Source organism: Lampris incognitus, chromosome 15, assembly GCF_029633865.1.
Source record: "Lampris incognitus isolate fLamInc1 chromosome 15, fLamInc1.hap2, whole genome shotgun sequence".
NCBI lineage: Eukaryota > Metazoa > Chordata > Actinopteri > Lampriformes > Lampridae > Lampris > Lampris incognitus.
This window is the reverse complement of record NC_079225.1, coordinates 29,230,459-29,255,749: the sequence shown is the minus strand read 5'-3', so window position 1 is coordinate 29,255,749 and position 25,291 is coordinate 29,230,459.

The following is a 25,291-nucleotide window of genomic DNA, read 5'->3' as shown; positions in this document are numbered from 1 at the left end:
GCCTCGTAATTAGATTTGTTTTCTGTGCGGCGCTGGTCCCTTCAATCTCATCTTTTTATGCATTCCCTCTTTCAGACCTCGTTGAGATTCTATCGCCTTGTATTTGTACTCCACCTGTCAAAACGGCCTTCTTTTCTTCACAATTTTGGGCTCATTTCACTGGCGGAGATGGGTGATGATTGCCCGCTGGTCTCATCTCAAATGCAATGTGCTGGAACTTAACAGGCTTCTCTGCTCATTTTAAAGGGTGTGTGTGTGTGTGTGTCCATATGTGTCTGTGTGTATGTCTTAAGGTATGGCCAATGCTTCGGTGTGTTAGATTTATGTGTGCGTGTTGTCATATCCTGCTGTCTCCTCAGTTGTGATGTGGACATGAATAAATGATTTGTGTGTGTGTGTGTGTGTTTTGGGAGAGAAGAAATTTGAGTTGCTGAGGTTTAAGATAAGATTAACTTTATTGATCCCGCTGGGGGTGGGTGGGGGGAGGTGGGGTATCGTTGCAGCAGAAAACATACTAGAATTAGAAAAAAAATGAAGCTTGAAGATACATCTTTTAATGCAAAGCTACTTTTGTTCTGAAAAAAAAATTACATTGCAGGACAGAAACGAAAATAATACCGCAATATTGACATATTTAAAAATTCATAGATGTAAGCAGTTTACACGAATACAAATTCAAAATCCAGTGCAAAAGCAAATCAGCAGGGTGAAAAAATGTGTACGGTTGGCTATCCGCCTTATCAGGTTTATAGATGGAATTTATATTTGTTGTGTACGACGGCCCGTATCATTTTGTGTGGGTGCATGGGCAAGCGAAATGTGTGTGATGGTGGGCTTGGCTAGGTTTATATATATATATATATATATATATAATCTGTCTATGTGAAAAAGGGAGACAGTGCTTTCAAAGTAAATAGGATCCAGGTGACTTGGGATCGTTTCAGCTGTCTCAGGCGTTTCACCGTGAGTCTGTGAGCGCCAAGGCCTGTCACAGTTTGTTGCCAATCCTATCAGCATGAACGGAAATGTCCCCACAAGGGCATGGGAAGGCTTCAGTACATCCAAACAATAAATTACCTTGATAACAACAACAATGAGTGCTATTCACAACAACTTGGTTGCTGTTTTATCATTGTCGAGCTGACATCAAGTATGACTCCAAATGGGCATCACTCCACACACACACACACACACACACACACACACGCCAAATCAGGCTTTTGTGGTGAAGCCATTTGTATTGAAGAGCGGCTCCAAAACATGCGACATTGACTCAAGTTTATGCAACCATTACAATTATCCACATAAAACTGAAACATGTTTAAAAACTACCTGCAGTTGTTTTGCACGCACATAAATCAGACACACAAAAATTAGCCCTGCTTACTGTTACACTTCCTTGGTGATGTAATTGACAGTAATTCAAGACAACATCAGTATTCATCTGATGAAATAGGCTAAGATTAGCTTCAGGTCTCTCATCAGTTCAGTCTGGTTTAGTAAGGACTGGTTGGGGAAAACCTCGGATGGCATGGTGAATGGGAATGGGAAGGTGGAGTTTGCATGTTATCTCCGTGTCTGTGTGGGTTTCCTCTGTGTCCTCCGGTTTCCTCCCACAGTCCAAAGACATGTAGGTCAGGTGAATTGGCCATACTAAATTGTCCCTAAGTGTGAATGTGTGTGTGTGTGTGTGTGTGTGTGTGTGTGTGTGTGTGTGTGTGTGTGTGTGTGTGTGTGTGTGTGTGTGTGTGTGTGTGTGTGCCCTGTGATGGACTGGCAGCCTCTCCAGGGTGTCTCCCCACCTGCCGCCCAATGACTGCTGGGATAGGCTCCAGTATCCCTGCGACCCTGAGCAGGACAAGTGGTTTGGATAATGGATGGATGAATGGGATGGCGAATGAGTGAAAGAAACTCTCCTCAACATAAAATCAACCCTGTGATGTGCCTTCAGGAAAGGTACCTTACCTCCAATTGCTTCAGTAATGCTGGTGCTGGGAAAGTTTATAGAAAACCATAATTGTACTGAGGAGATCTTGGGTGAGACGTTTAAGACCAAAGCAGGGTTTTAATATATTTATGATCGTTTTGTTTGAGTCTATGTTTAGCTTCGAAAAGAAAAAAAAACAGCAGCTAGCTTTAGCTAGATTTTTGTTTTTCAGAAATATTTAATTTGAGTTTTTTTTCAGATATTTTGTTTAGACGACCTCCAGTTTTTGATAAGATGGTCTTATTTTTGTAATTAAAAAAGGACCACCTCTGGACACAGCTGTACATAGCAAAGCTGTGCCACGAGCCAAGAAGCATTCTGCTCCATGTCCCAACTCCTCATCCAACTCCCCAACCAACATGTCTGGGTCTGCCTCCCCTGAGGAAAAGCGTCCTTGTTTCCAAGTCCTTGCTACTGAGTCGTCTGCTCATGTTGGCCGTGCTGTCACTACTGCTCTCACTGTTTCTCAGCCTGAACCTCGAGTGGATTCTCCTGTGGTCAGTAACACGGAAGTGGTCAGTGGCATGGATGATGTCGCAGACAATACAGTCCCCTGTGTTGATCAGTTGATCATGCCAATTGGAATCTCTCAGTCTAGAGTGGTGGCTGTGAAAGTGGTGAGCGCAAGGGCCGCCTAGTTAGGGATTCCATTATTGGATTTGCAGAAATCCCAATTGGAATCAACAACTGCCATCCTGGTGCTAAAATCTTAGACAATGTGAAACTCATCACTGTTCTAATTGATCACCACCTGACTACCCTTACTGTCATTGTGCATGTTGGAACAAATGACACTAGGATCCAGCAATCAGTTAAACTACAACATGACCTTGAAACACTGGCTGACACAATTGAGAGTCTTGGAAACTGCTGTATCTTCTCCGGTACCATTCCCACATTGAGAAGAGGCTGTGAGAATTTTAGCTGCATTTTTAATGACTTTTTAACTTGTCTAATTCTACTGATCTTGGATTCATTAATCACTTTGATTATTTTTGGACAAGGGAAGATCTGTACAAGAGGGATAATCTTCATCTCAACCATAGGGGAACAATAATATTAGTCACAAACATCACCTCCAGTTTACAGACCCTGTGACCAGTTGAGAGGATAGAATACAACAGCAAAATGCCCCCTTCTCCTGATTTGCATATCAATCCCCTAACCCTGCCTTTTCAAGTCCCAGTTTTCACCATACTAGTTGCCATTAGTCAGTGTTTCCCCTATATTCATTCTGCAATAGCGCACTGCCCATTCTCACCCACTCTTGCTCTCTCAATTCACACTCAGGTCAGTGTTTCCACCAGACCTTCTTAAGTGTTTCCACTAGTGCTCCACTGATGAGCTAGTTTCTGATTTTAACGGTTCCTGCTTGAATATGCTTGACTCTGTTGCACCTTTTAAAGAAAAGCATGGGAAACAAAACTTCCCTGCCTTGAATTAATGACCATACAAGGGACATTAAAAGACAATACAGGAAAGCGGAATGCAAGTGGAAAAGGATAAGCTTGTGGTTTCTCTAGCCAATCTTAAAGAGTTGATGTCCACATATTAGAGAGCGCTTTGTGAAAGATGCCAGGAATTCCCATTTTTCTAACCTAATATCTAGTTAGTGACATAATCCCAGGGTCCTATTTCATGCCATTGACTCACTGATAAATCCCCCTTCCAATCAGCTAATTGACCCCTTGCACGTGACGTCACGTCCCACTCGCGGGGAATATGAACGCCATGACGGACGGCAGAAGACTTGCGTCAAATTTAAGACAAGCAGGCAAGTTAGCTATAGTTCGACATTTCGTTGTTTGAAGCTAGTTTTTATTTTACTTTTATGGTACGATGGTGATTTCCTGCTGTGCCGTGCAGTGTGCCAACAGGCAAGGCCTGAACCTGAACTGACTATATATATATAATTATATATATATATATATATATATATATATATATATATATATATATATAGTCAATATGTATTATATATTTTAACCAAACATTATGCATTTTTAATTTAATTAACACATTTCATATGAAGAGGGAAATATTTTTGCTCATAAGAACAATAAAAGTCTGAGATTTATGTGATATTTTTTAAGTGTTACCTTACATGAATGTGAGAAATGGTCAGAGTGGACATGAGAAAATGTAATTTAACAAAAACAGCTAAAAATATACAAATTGTATATTTATTATTTAATTGTATTTTGCTTCATGCTAACCAGTACACTTGAATCAGTGGCTTCAGACACTGAAAACATTACTGAAAGTTTTATTATGCCTCCTTGTCCCCTTTGAATGTTGTGGCCTCAAACTTAACACTTTCTATGGAATGACCCAAATGCTAGCTAGATGGCAAGACTGTGTAACCTACTATGAAATGGCAAGGAAAGCATGAGCTGCTTTTGGTTACAGTCGATTTGAGTTTTGATGGCATCCTAGGGGAAACAGGTTAAAAACATACACAGCTGGCTAGCTATGTCTTACCTTTGCCATTATGAGGTACATCCCCCTGCTGTGAGCGTAGCACCGCGATTCTGTAACCCAACCAGCTACTAAGAACTGGTAAGCATCCAGACTTTTGTATGCTTTTAGGTCAGCACCTGTGTATGGGGACACTCCGTTGGTGACATAGTGGTACAGATCGTGTGGATTGAATTCGGACAGACTGGACGATTTTGCTAGATCCGTGAACACATCGGTAGGAAGAAGGCACGGGTCGGTAGCTAACCCTGCTATCGCTAGCTTCTCCACATATCGCTCTTTGTGCCATCCTACAAGGTGACTCACTTCACAGGACGAACCCACAACATTACTCTGACTATTGGTAGCCATCACTTAAGTTTAAACTATAATAGCTACTCATCCGTCGCAATATTTTGTTTGTTTTTGTTGTTCGCTTTTGAATTTCCCGGTCTATCACTTACTGCCGTCCGTCATGGCGCAGTCTCCCTCGTCACGTGATAATTGTGACGCGTCTGCAAAGGGTGAATAGAAGCCTCCAGTTAAAAATATGAGTTCCTTGATAATTTTATAAACAAAATAGAGAGGAATTGAAACTCTAGTTAATGGTCACGCCCATATTTGCATATGAAACTGGTCGTTGGTTTCGGTCGTCATGCATCTGTTGGCATCTTACAATGCTGTGATTGCAAACATTCCCAAATCCTCTTGTGAATAGTACACATGGCCATTGAAACTCTAGTTAATGGTCACACCCATATTCACATATGGAACTCTTCATTGGTTTCGGTCGTTATGCCACTGTATTCTTTATAAGGGTGGGGATACCTGCAGTCAGTTTAGACTGAAGAGGTCACTTAGTTGGGTGATGTATCTATCAGTAATGGTGTATCCAGATGAACTGATTCAACCTTCTTTCATACTACTACTACTACTGATAATAATAATGATAATAATAATCGTTATAGCAGCAACAACAACATCTGCACATGAAACAATTTTTACTGGCACAGTGGGGAAAAAAAACCTGGACGTTTTGGCTTGGCATGCATGACATAATTTGGCCCTTGGGGAAAACTAATTGAGGAACCTTGTTCTACACAGTACCAAAACAGCTCTTGTCAAAGTCGTAAACGATCTACTGCTTGCTGCTGATTCTAGTAATTGTTCAATTTGAATCCTCCTTGATCTGAGCTCTAATTATCACACGGTTGATCATACTATTTTAATTAACCGTCTTGAAAAATGGGTTGGCATCGAGGGCTCGGCCCTTGATTGGTTTCACTCCTATCTCACTGATAGAAGTATTTCTGTTGTTATAGGTAAAGCCTCTTCCTCTCTGCCTTGGGCTGATTTTGGGTCCCTTGTTGTTTTCAATATACATGCTTCCCTTCCTTGGGGGTTATCATTTGTAAAAATGATGTCCCGTTCCAGTGTTATGTGGACGACACTCATCTCTATGTCCTACTTAAGTCTGATGAGGCAGGTAACTTGGTCTGTGTCATGTTGCGTATTGCTGACATTAAGTGCTGGATGTCTCAGAACTTCCTCCTCATGAAGCAAAATTTCAGATTCTTCTATTAGGCCCCCCAAATGTTATCAGCTCCCTGCAGTCAAATCTTGGCAGCCTGTCCACCTATGTCAAGTCTGCTGCCCATAATCTGGGGGTGATTTTTGACCCTAATCTCTCTTTTGATGGCCAAGTAACTAGAGTTGTACAACTGTGTTTTCTCTAGCTGAGGAACATCGCTAAATTTAGGTCCTTCATATCTTTTACAGACCTGGAAAAGATCATTGATGCAGTTATTTCATCACGTTTAGATTAATGTAACTCTCCATACTCAGGGCTGAGTCAGAAAGCCAATCCCTGCCTTCAGCTAGTACAAAATGCTGCTGCCAGACTTTTAACTAACTCTAGGAGATGAGGCCATATTACAGCCATCCTTGTCTCTCCTCACTGGTTGCCTATAATTTTTAGAGTTGATTTTAAGATTTTGCTGACAAATTTTAAAGCTTGACAAGGTCAGACTCTGAGTTAAATTTCAGATATGTTAGTCCCATTTGAGCCTGAGCGTAGCCTGAGATCCTCGGGTAGGGGTCTCTTGGCTGTCCCTAAAACACGCATTCTGCTGTCCGGGCCCATCAGTTGTGGAACTCCCTACCTGAGAATCTCAGACTAGCAAAACCAGAGACATCTTTTAAGTCTCTTCTCAAAACTCACTTTTATGTAAGAAAAAAAATCTTTGTAGTTTTATTTTATTTTTTGTAATTGTTTCTGTTAACAAATGGTTCCCTCTCCTTTTGCTCTTACTTTATGGTGTAAAATGTTACTACTTTTTATTTTATTCTCTTACAATGTTTTTGTGTTATTTTCTTTAAAACGTTTTATTGCATTTTTGCACTGGATTATAAGACAAACAAAAATGTAAATGTGCCTGTGAGTTTTACCCCATGAAAACCAAACCCACCAACCAATAACTCACCTTCAACCCACCCAACTGCACCCTAAATTGGAGAAGCAAAACAAGCGCACAAAAAAAAGTTTATTATAATTATTATTATTTCTTTCATGTTTCCTGTGTTACATCCTACAGAGCCGGGTCACACACAGAGTGGGTTAGCTTGGCATACACATACATGCACAGATATGCAGACAACTACACATATCCCTTACATACATCACACACTATTGTTGTTGCTGTGTTTTTTTTGTTTTTTTTTGTTTTTTGTTCTGTTTTGTTGTTGTTCAGTTACTATTGTTGCTGCAGTGTTGAGGAACCGAAAGTCAAGAATTTTACTCTCTTATACTATTATAATGAGACATAACAAATAAAGAATCTTGACTCTTGGGTCCAAACTATGGACCCGAAGCACTATAGGGCAGATGTCATTTTATTGACAGTACTCGTCGTAATATGCGGGCTGTTCTGAGTAGGGCGATCTTCTGGACTGCATGGATGTTGATGTTGCCTGGATACGGTTGGTGAACTTTTCCATTCCCTTCTTCATGAGTCCTAGAGCTCCGATGACCACTGGTGTTGTTTCGGTCTTCATACCCCACATCCTGTTGATTTCAATCTCCAGGTTTTGTACTTTGTCAGCTTCTCTGTGACATTCACTGAGGTGTTTTTTTTTTCCGGGTGGTATTGCCATGTCGATGAGCATGCACCTCATTTCCTTCCTGTCCTTGATAACGATGTTGGGCTTGTTGGCTTTTATCTCTCTGTCAGTGTGGGTGGACATGTTCCAGAGGATGGTGACATCATTGTTCTCAATGACAATTTTTGGCTGTTGTTCATACCACTTCTCAGTCGTCTTGATCTTGTAACTCCTGCAGCTCTTCCAGTGCAGGTATGTGGCTGCCTTGTTGTGCCTGTCTCTGGCTGCCCGGAACTGGCAGCCTGAGACAATGTGGTCGATGGTTTCTTCATACATTCAACAGATTCTGCATTTTGGGTCTGTTCCATCTTTGATGATGCGATGGTGATAGGATCTGGTTGCCAGGCTCTGGTCTTGTGCAGTGATTATCAGGCCCTCCATCTCTGCTTTCAGTCCAGTGCTCCTCAGCCACTGGTGTGTCTTTTGTTGGTCCACGTCTGCATCTCTCATTCTTTTTGGGTACTTCCCGTGCATTGCTTTGTCCTCCCAGGCTTTTTGCAGTTGCTGCTGGCCATGGTGTTTTGCCCTCTGCTTCACTCATTTGGCATAGATGGTAGTTGCCTCATTTTCTGTTGGTGGGGTTTCTGGGACATCAAGCTCTTTCTTGAATTGTGCAACTTCTTTATTGAGGAAGTAGATCTGATGTTTTACTATTTGGAGGAGTGGGTCATCTGTTTTTGTCAGGTATGCATCCAGCCCGATAGTGGTAGTCTTGAAGGTCAGTTCAAGTTGGACTACCCATCGTCCTTCTGAAGCTCTTGGTAGGTACAGCCTGTCGACATCTGCTTTCGGGTGGTGCATCTTCTCCATGGTCAGTATCTCTCTTGTCTTGGTGTCTAGTCTCTTGATGTTGTTCAGTTTCTAATTGATGATTTTGAAGCTGTACATCACTACAGGTATTGATAGGTGTTGATAGCTTCAATTCGGTTAGCTGCATTGAGTTTGCTCTTCAGTACCATACATACTCTCCTGTGTTACTCTTTCCAGATCTTTTCCTTCATGGTTGAGTGTTGTATGCAGTCTCTTTCGTTTACTCCTAGGTACTTTCTTGTCTTGGTGTCTAGTCTCTTGATGTTGTTCAGTTTCTAATTGATAATTTTGAAGCTGTACGTCACTACAGGTATTGATAGATGTTGATAGCCTCAATTCGGTTAGCCGCATTGAGTTTGCTCTTCAGTACCATACGTACTCTCCTGGGGTACTCTTTTCAGATCTTTTCCTTCATGGTTGAGTGTTGTATGCGGTCTCCTTGGTTTACTCCTAGGTACTTGTATGTACCATCTTGGTCTAGCTCTTTGATTACAGTGTCAGTGTCAAGGTCTAAGTCAGCAGTCTTGGTAAGTCTTCTTTTCTTGAAAGTGGCTTTGGCACCCTTGTCGATTCTAAATTCCATCTTGATGTCATCGCTGAAGGTCTTGACAATGGTGAGTAGACTCTTCTGCTGATTGTCGTCCTTGGTAAACGTTTTGAGGTCACCAGTGTAGAACAGGTGGGTCAGTTTGCCATTCTGTGGTTTGTACCCATAGCTGCTGCTGTTCAGAAGATTGCTGAGTGACGCTAGTGAAAGACAGAAGAACAGTGGTGATAGTGAGTCCCCTTGGAAGATTCCGCTTCTGATGTTGGTTGGTCTTGATGTTAACAACCCCTCTGTATGATGAAGATTCAGGGTGGTCTTCCAGGTCTTCGTGCACTCCATGATGACTTTGACAGTTATTATTATCATCTCCTCCGAGAATCATCACCTTAATGTGGTGGAGGGATTTGTGTGTCCCGGTGATCCTGGGAGCTATGTTGTCAGGGGAAATAGCCCCTGGTAGGGTCTCCCAAGGCAAATTGGTCCCAGGGGAGGGGCCAGACTAAGAATGATTCCCAAAAAACCCAATGAATTTATACCAGCAGAGTTACAGCACCTCTCCCAGATAAAGGAAACTGGGGCTCCCTCCTGGAGCCAGACCTGGGAGGGGAGCTTGCCAGCGAGCGTCTGGTGGCCAGGCCCAGCTCGAAAAAAACAACATGGAGCCAACACCCCATGGACCCACCACACGCGGGGATGAGCATTGGAGTATGGTGCAATGCAGGCTGGGCGGCAGGCAAAGCCGGGGACTGGGGCTTGCCAACTTCTGGCATCGCAGATTGGTCCTTGGGATGTGGAATGTCACCTCTCTGGCAGGGAAGGAGCCTGAGCTGGTGCGGGAGGTGGAGCGGTACCAACTAGATATAGCTGGGCTCACCTCCACACATAGCATGGGCTCTGGTACCAAACTCCTGGAGAGGGGCTGGACTCATTACTTTTCCAGAGTTGGCCAAGGTGACAGGAGCCGAGCGGGTGTGGGGATACTCACAAATCCCCGGTTGAGCACCGCCGTGTTGGAGTTCTCCCTGGGGAATGAGAGGGTTGCCTCTATATGACTGCGAGTCGCTGGGGGGAAGGCTCTGACTATTGTGTGTGCTTATGCACTGAATAGCAGTTTGGAGTATCCAGCCTTCTTGGAGTCTCTGGGTGGTGTCCTGGATAGGGCGCCGCCTCGGGACTCAATAGTTCTGCTGGGGGACTTCAATGCTCACGTGGGCCTCCCCGATCTGAACCTGAGTGGTGCCTTATTATTGGACTTCTGTGCGAGTCATGGATTGGCAATAACAAACACCATGTTCGAACATAAGGTAGTTCATAAGTGTATTTGGTACCAGAACACCTTAGGCCGAAGCTCGATGATAGACTTTGTGGTCGTATCATCAGATCTGCGGCTGTATGTTTTGGACACTCGAGTGAAGAGAGGAGCAGAGCTGTCAACTGATTACCACCTGGTGGTGAGTTGGATCAGATGGCGGGGAAGGCTGTTGGACAGACCTGGCAAACCCAAACGTGTAGTGAGGGTGAACTGGGATTGTCTGGCGGAGGTCCCTGTCCATGAGGTCTTCAATTCCCACCTCCGGAAGAAGTTCTCATGTATTCCGAGGGAGGCTGGGGACACGGATTCTGAGTAGGCCATGCTCAAAGCCTCTACTGTAGATGCAGCAGGCAGGAGCTGTGGTCATATGGTCTTCAGTGCCTGTCGAGGCGGCAACCTAAGAACCCGCTGGTGGGCACCGGTGGTGAGGGAAGCCGTCAGGCTGAAGTAGTTCTTTTGGACTTGATTGGCCCAGGGGTCTCCTGCAGCAGCAGACAGGTACCGAGAGACCAGAAGGACTGCCGCTTCGGCGGTTGCGGAAGCAAAAACTCAGGTGTGGGAAGAGTTCGGCAAGGCTATGGAGGAGGACTTTCGGTTGGCCTCAAGGACGTTCTGGCAAACCATCCGGCGACTCAGGAAGGGGAAGCAGGGCTTGACTCAGGCTGTGTTCAGCTGGGGAGGGGAACTGTTGACCCGGACTGGGGATGTTGTTGAGTGGTGGAAAGAACACTTTGATGAGCTCCTAAACCCGGCTAACATATCCTCAGTGAAGGAGGTAGAGTCTGAAGACTCAGGGGAAGCCCCACCCATATCCCTGGCAGAGGTTTGTGAGGTAGTTAAAAAGCTCCTCGGTGGCAAGCCGCTGGGTGTGGATGAGATTCCCCCTGAGATGCTGAAGGCTCTGGAAATTGTTGGGCTGTCTTGGTTAACACGCCTCTTCAGTGTCAGGTGGAGGTCGGGGATAGTACCTGTGGAGTGGCAGACTGGGGTGGTGGTACCCATATTCAAAATGGGGGACCGTAGGGTGTGCTCCAATTATCAGGGCATCACATTACTCAGCCTCCCTGGGAAAGTCTACTCTAGGGTGCTCAAAAGGAGGTTCCGACCGATTGTTGAACCTCGGATCCAGGAGGAACAATACGGATTCCGTTCTGGCCGTGGAACAACGGACCAGCTCTTTATCCTTGTGGAAGTGCTGAGGGGGGCATAGGAGTTTGACCAGCCAGTCTATATGTGTTTTGTGGACTTGGAGAAGGCTTACGATCGTGTACCCCAGGGCACTCTGTGGGCGATACTGGGGGAGTATGGGGTACCGGGGCAGTTGCTACAAGCCATCCGGTCCTTGTATAACCAAAGTGAGAGCTGTGTCCGCATTCTCAGCACAAAGTCAAACATGTTTTCGGTGGGTGTCGGACTCCGCGAAGGTTGTCCCTTGTCTCTGATTCTGTTTGTGATATTCATGGACAGGATCTCAAGGCGCAGCCAAGGCGAGGAGTGTGTCCGTTTTGGGAACCTCAGAATTGCATCTCTGCTCTTCGTAGATGATGTGCTTTTGTTGGCTTCATAAGAATGCGACCTCCAGCGTGCACTGGGGCGGTTTGCAGCTGAGTGTGAAATGGCTGGGATAAGAGTCAGCACCTCCAAGTCTGAGGCCATGGTTCTCTACCGGAAAATGGTGGATTGCTCCCTCCGGGTTGGGGACGAGTTGTTGCCTCAAGTGAAGGAGTTCAAGTATCTTGGGGTGTTGTTCACGAGTGACAGTGTGACAGTGGTGAGGTGTGTGGTTGGAATGACAGATGGGTTCAGGTTGGACATGGGATTACATCAAGGATCCGCTCTGAGCCCTCTCTTGTTTGCAAAGGTGATGGACAGGTTGACAGACAAGATCAGGCAGCAGTCTCCATGGACTATGATGTTTGCGAATGACATTGTGATCTGTAGCGAGAGTAGGTTGCAGGTTGAGGTGAGCCTGGAGAGGTGGAGGTATGCACTGGAGAGAAGAGGAATGAAAGTCAGTAGGAGTAAGACGGAATACATATGTGTGAATTGGGTAAAAATATTACCCAATTCCCCCTTGGGGATGAATAAAGTATTCTGATTCTGATTCTGATTCTGAATGAGAGGGAGGACAGTGGGATGGTGAGGATGCAAGGAATAGAGGTGACAAAGGCATATAAAAAAATAAACAACATTTTTTTCTTATGCCCTCTTGTCAGAGGTGGGCCACCCACTTACCCCAGCCCCCGCCCTTGGGTGTGAGTCTGTGAAACCACACTCATATTCAAATACTATATGCTGATCGAGACTCATTATTCACAGGAGTTTACTCACTAACCTTGTACCTTTATTACATTTTCTACTAACCCTTGGAATTTCTCTCAACTTACAGTTGGTTATAGTTGTATTATTTCATCATTTTTAATTTGGCGCAGTGGTTCAGACTTATGCTTTTGATGGCTGCAGAAGCACCACCGGACAACTGGGTTGATCAGGCTGGGGGAGGAGTTGCCCCATTGCCCACCTCTTCACCACCGGAAAGCTGTGACCTGTCTCGCAGGGCCCTCTTCCATCTGTGGCGCATCCGCGTCATGGTGGCTGGGGTGTCTTCGCAGGACTGGGTATGTCGGTGTGCGGTGATGAGCCAGCAAAGAGCCGTGTTTCTCTCTTGCGGATCTCCACAGCTACTCCTGCCCATGCTCCTGCCTCATACCCCGCCCCCAGCCCCTCGTCCACGTTTTAGAATTTTTCAAAATTATGCAGTGGGTGGAGTTAGCCTCAGACTGGGGGGACAAGTTACACTTTCAAAACACTATTATTATTCATAAAAGATATCGGTTGAGATGAAATTACTTTCTCCAGAACTTTTGACAGAAAAGACAATTTGGAAATTGGTCTGTAGTTACTTAAGGACAGGGGATTCAAATTGGGTTCTTTAGCAATAGGTGAACAATGGCATGCTTAAAATTGTCTGGAAAAGAACCACAGGCCAGATAATTATTAAGAATTTGCAAAATAACAGGGCTAGCAGTGGAAAATACCTCCTTGAGCAGCTTAGTGGGGATGATATCTAAGATGCAGGAGGAGTTCATATGGGAGACTTTATTCTCTAACACTGTAACCATCGATAAACTACCCAGTCTTCGCAAATGAGAGGTCATAAATAATGGGAAAATAATGCACTAAGTCTGACTGAGGTACTGTTTGTTTTTTGTTGTTGCTGTTGAGAGCACAGGTTTAAGGCTTATGTTCAGTTACCCCATAAGACGCTGTTGTAAAGCAATATCTGGCAGAGGTCCTGTGTCCAAAGTCTCATAAAATGAAGCAAATGAGCATAGTGTAGCATAGAGTATAGTATAGTGAAACTGTGCAGAATGTATACAATTATCAAATATGTTATAGTGAAATAAGGGAAATTTAGTGATTACATAAGATTCAACAAACAATGCCGAATGCATCATTATGTGTGTGTGCGTGCATCCATGCATGCGTGCGTGTGTGCGTGCATGCGTGTCAGGGAGGGTTGGCTTGTTGAGACAGTAGAACACTTGAACACTTGGAGATGTCTGCTGATGTCTCCCGTAGCAGTCGACTTCAACATGACCTGCAGGATGCCTGAATGTCTCTGGGTACCATCTTCCATATGCAGGTACAGCACATGTACGCACACACACACACACACACACACACACACACACACACACACACACACACACACACACACACACACACACACACACATCTGGATATTTTATATCCAATCTCAAAAAAGGAAGGCCCAAATATCATCTATAAAATATTCTTTAGGAAAATCTCAATATCTTTAGATTTACTTTAGTAGTTATGTACATAGTTCATATCAGTATAACAGTTGTTGATGTAGTCGTCACAGGTATCTTAGTCATTCTTTCAGAGAAGCCACTCTTAATTTGGTATTGAATTAATTACTTTATCCAAAACTAATATTTCCATAATTTTCTTGATTTCAGTTATTTTTTTGAACTGAATTTTAATTTAGCTTAGTTTAAGTTTTAGTCAGTCGCAATGACCTAGACCTGAAGCTGGAAGCCACATAAAAACCTCGCTCACGTTAGATCATTAATTGAAATTGCAAAAGCACAGTATTCATCTAAATAAATGAGCCTTAGCGTTCCTAACAAACAATGATAATGAAAGCTGCTCAGTATGACAACCCATTCTTCTGATGCTTGTCTCTTGGGCAAGTTTCAATCTCCTGGATATGTCATCGGGGCTATTGTTCTTCAAAGCGTCATCCAGCTTTATTTAACCGGTGACAGTATTACGGTGAGTGATGGTCTATCTTGCAGGGGTTTCTGTCCCCACATGCAGGAGGAGTCAATGAACTGAACGGTCTCGTAGCGACTGAGAAACTCAGCCTAATGCCAGAGGCATAAACACTGTCACTGGTTGGTTTTCATTTTAGTCTGACTAGTTGAGCATTTGTCAGCCGCACTGCTAGATTATGCTCTCTAATGGATTTGTTTTTCCATCATTTAGCAAGTTTTGCAATAAAAAAGCTCTGTGGTGACTTCCAAAGGTTTCATTGTCGGCGAGAGTCTGGTGGGGCTGGCATGTCATGCCAACTCATATTTCTCACTATATCCTTGAGCTTTTTTTTTTTTTGTGGATCCCCCCCCCTTTTCCTCCCAATTGTATTTCACTAATTACCCTATTTTCCGAGCCGTCCCGGTCGCTGCTCCACCCCCTCTGCCCATCTGTGGGGGGGGGGGGGGCTGCAGTCTACCACATGTCTCCTCCGATACACGTGGAGACACCAGCGGCTTCTTTTCACCTGACAGTGAGGAGTTTCGCCAGTGGGACGTAGCACGTGGGAGGATCACGCTATCCCCCCCAGTTCCCCTGAACAGGCGCCCTGACTGACCAGAGGGAGGCGCTAATACAGCTACCAGGACACATACCCACATCGGGCTTCCCCCCCACAGACACGGCCAGTTGAACCGGCGATCCCCAGGTTGTTAGGCAACAGAATAGATCACTACGCTACCCGGATGACCATCCTTGAGCTTTTCACAGGTTATGGAAAGTACATGACGTAGTGCATTTAGGAGCACTTTGTATGTAAAGTACATACATGTGCACAGCTTGCATGGCAAGGGACATGACGAAGAGCCCACACTCAATGGAAGCACCTTGAGCTTATCACCCACAATACTTTGCAAATAAGATTAGAACAATTTAATTAGGCAGAAAGCTGCAGCAATAAAGCCATTAAATTAGTCACCAGCGCAGGGCCGGAGTGGCAAAGAATCCCACTAATTAACCTGTGTCTCTTAGACTCTTACAACCCAGCTTGTCATTATGGTTTGAGCTCGATGCTTAAATGACCCAAATGTCCCGGCCTTGTCCAAAGCACTTTAATTCTCATCAAGTTGGAAAATTGGCTAAGTTCATTAGGATGAACATGCAAAGTGTTTGGACATGCTCGTCTTTTCAACCCCTCACCAGATGCTTGATTGGTGGCTAATGTGTTAAAGGTTAGAGCATGACGACTTCACAGCCGTACTCATGGGTGCAGTCTTTAATTGATCATTTTGGCTTTCATCTGAACAGCACAAAAAAACAAAAATTACCAATCAAGATTCAAGTGTAAACATTAACATTGCAATCCCATTTTAGACGGAAAATTGTATCTGAGCTTTGAGTGCAGCCAGGCGTAATCATAGGCTTGAGATGATTACTGCTCTGCGAATTTATGTGCTATTACACACCATACAGGACCTTAAAATCATGTTTCTGGAAAATAATGTTAGCTTTGTAGAATTGAGATGGAAGGGTGACACGTCTGATTGGATGAAGTTTACTGCGCATCAAACAGTTGTTATTCCACTTTATTGCTTTCTATTGCTTCCCTCTCATCTGTAGGAGCTGAGAGTCAAGCGCCATGAAGATGAGATGGTAAAAATAAATCATCAATTCAAATGAAAATGTTGGTAGACTGCAGAAACAGCATTTTCTGCTTCATCCCCTCGTGAACATAGATTTACTCCAAAGCAATCAAAGAAAAACATTTTTCATTCTCAGGTGGCAAAGGTAAAGTGATGTACAGTATGTTTCTGTTAATTACTTTAGGGTACCTGACCATATTTACCTAACACTGCAGCTAGAGGGCAAGCTAGCATAGAAAACCATCACATCTTGCAGTATGTTGATATCCAAAGACCTTGCTATTTTTAGGGGCATATAAAGTCAGTATGATAATCCATGAATTCCACAAGATATCATAAACACTGTGGCTCGGACTACAGTCAATACCACTCAAGCAACACTATACCTCTTTGTCCTTGTCCTTTAGTGGAGTCCATAAGCAGAGAAAATGGCGACTCTGGCATCAAGACGTATAGTACATAGTATATCACTCACATGTTTAAATATCCATCCATTCATCCATTAGCCAAACTGTTTAAATATATATACACATACTTGAAATGAAATACCCTGATGACATTTCTCCAATTCAACCAAAATGTGCTTTTTAAATTAGTGTTATTATAATCTACCAACTCCTCCTGTTGCATATCTTGAGGGATGAGAGATACAGAATTCAGATGTGAACTGAAGTGATGGGAAGTGAATTTATCCAAGTCCCAAAGCGGCTCAGACAACTGTAAAACGTGAGATCTTAAAGATTTAACATTAGGGGCTGAGGAGCCATCAATGTTTCTATCGGTCTGTGATGGTGTATGTGTTGAGGGTGGGTAGCGCCTCTGACATGTACTGTCAGACTACAAAACCCAAGGGGCTTTGCCTAGCCCATGGCATTGTCATTCTTCATTGATCAGAGGGGATAGGCTAACAAGTTCTTCAGGCTACACGCTGCTCTCAACTTGCTGGGAGAAACCTACGCTTGCCTCTCAATCTGGCCCAGCCCTTGATGCCGTTGTGCTGGAGACAGCAAATAGTGTTGTTCACCACCCACATTCCCTCATGTCCTCACTTACATGCATTGAAGCTTTGTACTGGCAGGAACACAAGCCTGTAAAAGCATCGCCCCTTGTCATCTCAGATGCATTTTCCCAATTGTCCCCACACAGTCCATTGTGATCCTCATACCAGGGGGACTGATCCCTACAAAAGAAAAAAAAATCACCATTACCATGGCTAAACCGGAGTTATGTACATGAGGTAGCTCATTAGATTGTCTCCACATCATCAAATCCAATGCAGCGATCCCTGCCCTCTCACCTGCAACCTGCATAGCAATCAACCCTCCTTCTGACCTACGCTGTCGACCTGCCGCTTGCCCTCATTCTTCCCAACTCCTCATTAGTGTCTGGCTCTGCATGAGGATTTCTATTAGTAATCCTACTTTCTAACACATAAATCACTTTGCTTTGCCTCTCTCTACTTCTTCATTCATTTCCTGCGTTCCCTCTTTAACACGATCCCTTATTTACATGCGGTTACTTAAGTAACATGCACAGAAACACACGTGCCTCTCCAACATTCATTTATGTCTTTCTCTCGATGGGCTTGTTCCTCTCATCCTGTTTGTCTGTTTCTGTTCTGTCTCACCCCTTTCTTCCACTGGGCCGTGAAACACCCCAAGAACATGCACATGTACTTCCTTCTACACGTTCCTCCCTTGGCACATGGAGCATCCGAGCTGAGTGAAATCCTGGTCAGAAGCTGTCTTGGCTGCCTGGCGAGCTTGGATCTAAATTGGCCTGTCCTGAACCCATACTTCAGATGGGATGGCCTACGGTAACAAGCACAGAAGAGTGAAACCCCAAACAGTAACCAGCACCCATCACTGACTCACTGCATGCACGACTACAAAAAAAAAAAGAAGACTGGAAAGGATGGAGTGTTTTTAGCTTTCCTGGTCATACTGGTTAGTCATACTGACATAAGTTTCGCTTGAATTTTCATGCAGTGTATCTACAACACAAGTAATATCAGGCCATACAGACGGCTGACAGGGATGATGACTTATGGCACTGCTCAGGTTTAAATGCTTCACATTGCAGAGAGCCAAACAGAAGACAGGTTGAATGGAAAAAGAGACGGCTTAAAGTCGAAGTTACAATACACATCCAATCCAACAGATATGTTGCCCACCTAAACACTAAATTAAAACCAACAAATCAGGTAGTCATGCAATTAATCTGACTTTTCCCTGTGTCACCCTGACTCTACCTACATCAAGCAAACCAGACTAAATTACACCAATTATGAAGCCGTGATAGCATGAGGTGTTCTTTCCCGGTCTTGGTACCCTAATTAGTTATTTTGGTGCATCAATTTTTCCTAATTGAAAACGTCAGGAAAATGCATCTAGCACAAACAAAGTGTGGCCAACTGTGGTGTGAAATAATAGCAGGCATAAGAAATGAATTAGCCTGGATGACATGTACAGATGTGCTCAAATTTGTTGGTACCCCTCCACAAAAAAACGAATGCACATTTTCTGTGAACTAACTTGAAATTGACAAAAGCAATTGGCATCCACCATTATTTATTTCATATTTCATAGAGATCAGACTTTGCTTTTGGATTTTTTAGTCAACATAATATTGTAAATAATAAAACATGAAAATTGCATGGACAAAAATGTTGGTACCCTTAACCGAATATTTTGCCGCACTACCTTTAGAGGCAATCACTGCAGCAAATTGTTTTCTGTAGCTCTCGTTGAGACTTCTGCTCCTGTTAACGGATATTTCGGCCCACTCTTCCTGAGCAAACTGCTGCAGTTGTCTCAAGTTTGATGGGTGCTTTCTCCAGACTGCAAATTTCAACTCTTTCCATAGATGCTCGACAGGATTCAGATCAGGACCCATAGAAGGTCACGTCAGGATAGTCCAATGTTTTGTTCTTGTCCACTCATGGGTGCGTTTAGCTGTGTGTGTTGGGTCATTAGCCTGTTGAAGGACCCATGACTGTGTCTGAGACGGAGCTTTCTGACACTGGGCAGTATGTTTCACTCCAGAATGCCTTGATAGTCTTGAGATTTCATTGTACCCTGCACAGATTCACGGCACTCTGTGCCAGGTAAGGCAAAGCAGCCCCAAGATATAACCGAGCCCCCTCCATGTTTTTCTGTAGGTATGGTGCTCTTTTCTTTGACTGCTTCATTTTGTCATCTGAGAACATAGAGCTGATGTGAGTTGCCAAAAAGCTCCAGTTTTGATCATCCAAATGAGATTCACCCAGAAGGATTGCTGCTTGTCAATATGCATTTTAGCAAATTCTAATCTGTTTTGTTTTGATGTTTTTCTTTCAAAAGAGGAGTCATCCTGGGTCTTCTTCCACAGAGTCAATTTTTGCTCAAAAAGCAATGGATGGCACAAACAGAAACTGATGTACCTTCACCTTGGAGTTCAGCTTGTCTCTCTTTGGCAGTTATCCTTGGTTCTTTTTCTGAATGTTCAATCTGCGGTCGATTTTCCTTTTGTGGCCTTGCCCAGGGAGGTTGGCTCCAGTTCCATGGACCTTAAACGTCTTAATAATATTTGCAACTGTTGTCACAGGAACATCAAACTGCTTGGAGATGGTCTTGTAGCCTTTACCTTCACCATGCTTGTCTATTATTTCCTTTCTGCTCTCCTCAGACGACTCTCTCCTTTGCTTTCTCTGGTCCGTGCTCGGTGTGGCGCACACAATGATACCAAACCACTGACTACTTTTATCCATTTAAATAGGCTGAAAGCTGGTTGGAGAAGATTAGTTTGAAATATCACTATAATCCAATTATTTATTATCTTTTCTAAGGGGTACCAACAAATGTGTCCAGGCCATTTTAGAATATCTTTGTAGAATAAGCAACAGTTCATCTCTTTTCACAGCTTCTTTGCTTTATACCAATCACATACCAAAGGCGTGCAAGTATACATGACAAAATGGCTTTTAATTTCATCACTTTTCACGGGGAATCAAGCATTATTTAAATGAGCAGTAAGGGTACTGACAAATTTGAGAACGTCTGTATGTATATTCATGTGTGTGTGTGTGTGTGTGTGTGTGTGTGTGTGTGTGTGTGTGTGTGTGTGTGTGTGTGTGTGTGTGTGTGTGTGTGTGTTGGGGTGGCGGGGGATGTTGAGTTGAGATGGCTAATGAGTTTCCATATCCGTATTGTTTGTCATAATTAGGATTTTTACTATTCATTCTCTATAATCTCATGATTTTAATAAGAAATGGTGACAGTAAATCTCGCTGGTTTAATTTCACTTACTAGCCAACAAAGAGTTGGTAGTTTTTTAGCTTCTAATGATTTCTAACAATTGAAATTTATTTTCTTTTTTGAAACCAAATCATTATTCATCTATTTAATTTCCTGATTAGTTGTCTATAAATCTGGCATGTATATTTAACCTGCTATACATTTGAGCCTTCTATGTATTGGAATGCCCAACCCTAACCCTTTATTTGAAATATTGGTTGATGCAATGTCGCTGGCGTTTTTCTTCCCCTCAAATTTCAGTGATTTGATGTTTGACCCCATTACAATATAATTTATTATTGGTCTTTTCATTCCAATTTTTCTTTCTCTTATGTGCTTTTTCCATCGGTCCACTGTTTAGTTTATGCCTCTCTCTCTCTCTCTCTCTCTCTCTCTCTCTCTCTCTCTCTCTCTCTCTCTCTCTCTCTCTCTCTCTCTCTCTCTCTCTCTCTCTCTCTGTCTCTCTCTCTGTCTCTCTCTCTCTGTCTCGGTAGAGTCAGATGGATGGAGGTCTGCAGTACGTGCAGCGGGGTTATGCGGTGGTCTGTTGACTGGCTGAGGTGGCTTCACTGCAGTGTTCACAGGTCACCATTCTGCTTCAACCGCAGAAAACAAAGTCACACCCCACCGCAATTCCCACTGACACGTTTAGAAAAGACTCTTTTACCCAAAGCCATTTTCAGACGTTACCAACTGGCATCACAGAACTCTACAAAGTAATCATATCATAGTACTACTATATGAAGTAGTAATAGTACATTATATATATAGTAATCAAATCATAGTACTACTGTATGAAGTAATAATAGTACATTGCATACATCATAATTCAAATCGTAGTAGCACTATATGAAGTAGTAGTGAGCAAAGAAGTATGAAGTATGAAGTCGTAGTAATGGAACATTTATTACATAGTAATTAAACACATCCCATCTGAAAATTGTATTGAAAAGGTTAATTTAACGTAGGTTTACAAATATTGCCTGTCAAACAATGCCCCCCCCCTTTTTTTCCTCCACAATTGTATCCGGACAATTGCCCCACTCTTCCAAGCCATTCCGGTCGCTATTCCACCCCCTCTGCCGATATGAGGAGGGCTGCAGACTACCACATGCCTCCTCTGATAAATGTGGACACATACCTACATCCAGCTTCCCAACCACAGACATGGCCAGTTGTGTCTGTAGGGACACCCGACCAAGCTGGAGGTAACAAGGGGATTCGAACTGGCGATCCCCATGTTGGTAGGCAACAGAATAGACCGCTATGCTACCCAGACGTCCTGTCAAATGATATTTTGAGTAGAGGTTAAGCGTTTACACTGTCGATCCCGTCACTCTGGGTTGGCGGGGCAGCCCTCCTAAAGTCTCTGTTATCAACATCAGCCGCAGCAGCTGGGTCAGTGAACTTGTGGAGAGCTCCACTTGGGACAAGTTCTGGCCCTGATAATATTGGTAGTTGAATGCTCATTCACTCTGCAGAACAACTAGCCCCTATCAAAGAAAGTTGAATCAGTTCATCTGGATACAGTGTTTATTGACAGATACGTTTCATTACTCATCTAAGTGACCTCTTCAGTCTGAACTGACTGCAGGTGTCCTCACCCATATAAACAATACAGCTGCATAACGACCAAAACCAACGATCAGTTTCATATGCAGATATGGGTGTGACCATTAATAAGAGTTTCAGTGGCCATGTGTACTATTCACAGAGGATTTGGGAATGTTTGCAATCACAGCATTGTAAGATGGCGACACATGTACTCTTAGCCCCCCACCCCGGTTCAGGGATGGTCGTTCCCTCTTCACATAGATGGCTTCTTTAATGCCCCGTTCAAACCAGCATTCCTCCGTTCCTCGCTATCAAGGATGTGCACATCCTCATCCTTGAAAGAGTGTCCACTGGCCTGTAGATGGGTGTACACTGCGGAGTCCTGGCCTGACGTGTTAGCTCACCTGTGTTGTGCCGTCTTCTTGTCCAAAGTCTGTTTAGTTTCCCAATGTACAAGTCACGGCAATCCTCCTGGCACTTAACACAGGATGTTGTGTTGCTGTAAAGCCCCCTGAGGCTAATTTGTGATATCGGGCTATACAAATAAAATTGACTTGACTTGACTTAATTAAATCATAGTACTACTATAACGTAGTTGTAAAGATCTATTTGCTACATAGTAACCATCATAGTAGTACCATGAAGTAGTACTAATGGTGCATTTACTACATAGTAGTACTATGAAGAAATAATAGTACACTTGCTACATAGTAAACATATCGTAGTAGTACTATATGAAGTCATAGCAGTAGTAGTAGTAGTAGTGGTTGTGGTAGGTGTAGTAGTAGTAGTAATAGTAGTAGTAGTAGTAGTAGTGGTTTTGGTTGTGTAGTAGTAGGTAGTTGTAGTAGTGGTAGTGGTAGCAGGGGTAGTAGTAGTAGTAGTGGTAGTAATTGTACAATTGCTACATGGTAATCATATCATAGTAGAGTACATGTCATGTTGAGTACATTTGGTGTAAGTGTGTCTTAGATCTATAGGTGGTGAATAGGAGAATCAAAGTACAAAGCTGATTTACATTGACACGTAGTATAACAGACATATCTTCATCAAAAGAACATAAAATATTGTGTGCGGGTAGAAGGAGGACACAGTTATAGTATTAAACGATTAATGTCAGCTACAAAGTGCCACCAGAGACCATTTAAGAATTAAAGTTGGATTGTTGGAGGAAGTAAGTTTTTAGGCCTTTCTTATTTTGTGTTGCAAATATTAAAAACGGTCATATGACTGACCCGAGTAGTACATTATGGGGGGGGGGGTCATGTGAGTGGGTGTCAACAGCATATATTGTGCTCTGGTGAAAACCTGCCTTGTTTTGCTCATATTGTAAAAGTACAGCGCTGACGTGGCATTGGCAACACCCACCACCCGGCGATGGCTACTGGCCCTGAAGGGGAGGAGAGACCATCACTAGTTTGAGATTACTGAATAAACACCGGTCAAGACTGGAACTGGATTATCATGAAATGTACAACAGCTGTTTTCAGTTTAAAATGACCAGATTCAGTTGAGTGAAATGTGGGACAATCCATTTTTGCAGAAAACTTTTCAGACAGACTTTTTTTTTCAGGACTTTATGGATGTTATGGAGGGTGTCATGGCTGCTGCCTTGTAGAATCAGTGCTGATAGGTCCAAGATAGAGTGCACTCAGAGTACAGCTGTATTCTTTGTACTAATACAAGACAATTTATGACCAAATTTTAATTCCCTTCTCCTAAAACTCTAAAGCAGTGGTTCTCAATGTTTTTGCACTACGTACCACCTCAGAAAATATTTGGCTCACTAAGTACCCCCATTATGACCAATGTTAAAATAAAGTAGCGAAGGCCTTCCCTATTCAGCTACTCATAGTTCACGCAGGAGGCAAATTTTTCCCTAATAAGAATATTATAGCTATCGTTGACTGCTGTCAGCCACAGCCATGCTGCAAAAAGGGGTGGCACTAGCAGCGGCACTTAAACTCTTCCACACAACTCTCATACAATGCAAGGGGCTGCCCCTCACACACACACACACACACACACACACCCACACACACACACACACACACACACACACACCCCCCTGAGAACATTAAGAATAACAACTGTACTTCATTCTAACACACACATGCGCGCGCACACACACACACACACACACAAGAACATTAAGAATAACAACTGTACTTCATTCAAAACACACACACACACACACACACACATACACACAGCAAGTGAGAAAATTAAGTATATTTCATTTAAATACATTTTTTTTTCACTGAAAGCTCACCACCATCGGACCAGCTAAGTGAGAACATTAAGAATAACAACTGTACTTCATTCAAAACACACACACACACACACACACACACACACACACACACACACACACACACACACACACACACACACACACACAGCAAGTGAGAACATTAAGAATAACAACTGTACTTCATTCAAACACACACACACACACACACACACACACACACACACACACACACACACACACACACACACACACACACACAGCAAGTGAGAACATTAAGAATAACAACTGTACTTCATTCAAAACACACACACACACACACACACACACAACAAGTGAGAACATTAAGAATACCAACTGTAGGGCGTCCGAGTGGCATGGTGGTCTATTCTGTTGCTTACCGACACGGGGATCGGCGGTTCGAATCCTTGTGTTACCTCTGGCTTAGTTGGGCGACCCTACAGACACAATTGGCCGTGTCTGTGGGTGGGAAGCCAGATGTGGGTATGTGTCCTGGTCGTGGCACTAGCGCCTCCTCTGGTTGGTCGGGGGCACCTGTTCGGGGGGGAGGGGGAACTGGGGGAATAGCGTGACCCTCCCACGCGCTACGTCCCCCTGGTGAAACTCCTCACTGTCAGGTGAAAAGAAGTGGCTGGTGACTCCACATGTATCAGAGGAGGCATGTGGTAGTCTGCAGCCCTCCCCGGATCAGCAGAGGGGGTGGAGCAGAGACCGGGATGGCTCGGAAGAGTGGGGTAATTGGCCGGATACAATTGAGGAGAAAAAGGGGAAAAAAATCCACAAAAAAAAAGAATACCAACTCTATACCAACAACCTGTTTGAAATGTTTTAGGTTAAATAAAAATAATGTTCAAAGTTGGCCAGCACGTTGGTGACTGTTGACAACTTAGATACACCTAACGAGACGTGTGTGCCTGCCTCAGTCAACACAGTCCTGCGATGTCTGGGTCAATCGAGTTCAGCTTCAGACTCGGCTTTGGCCTGACATCCGTTCT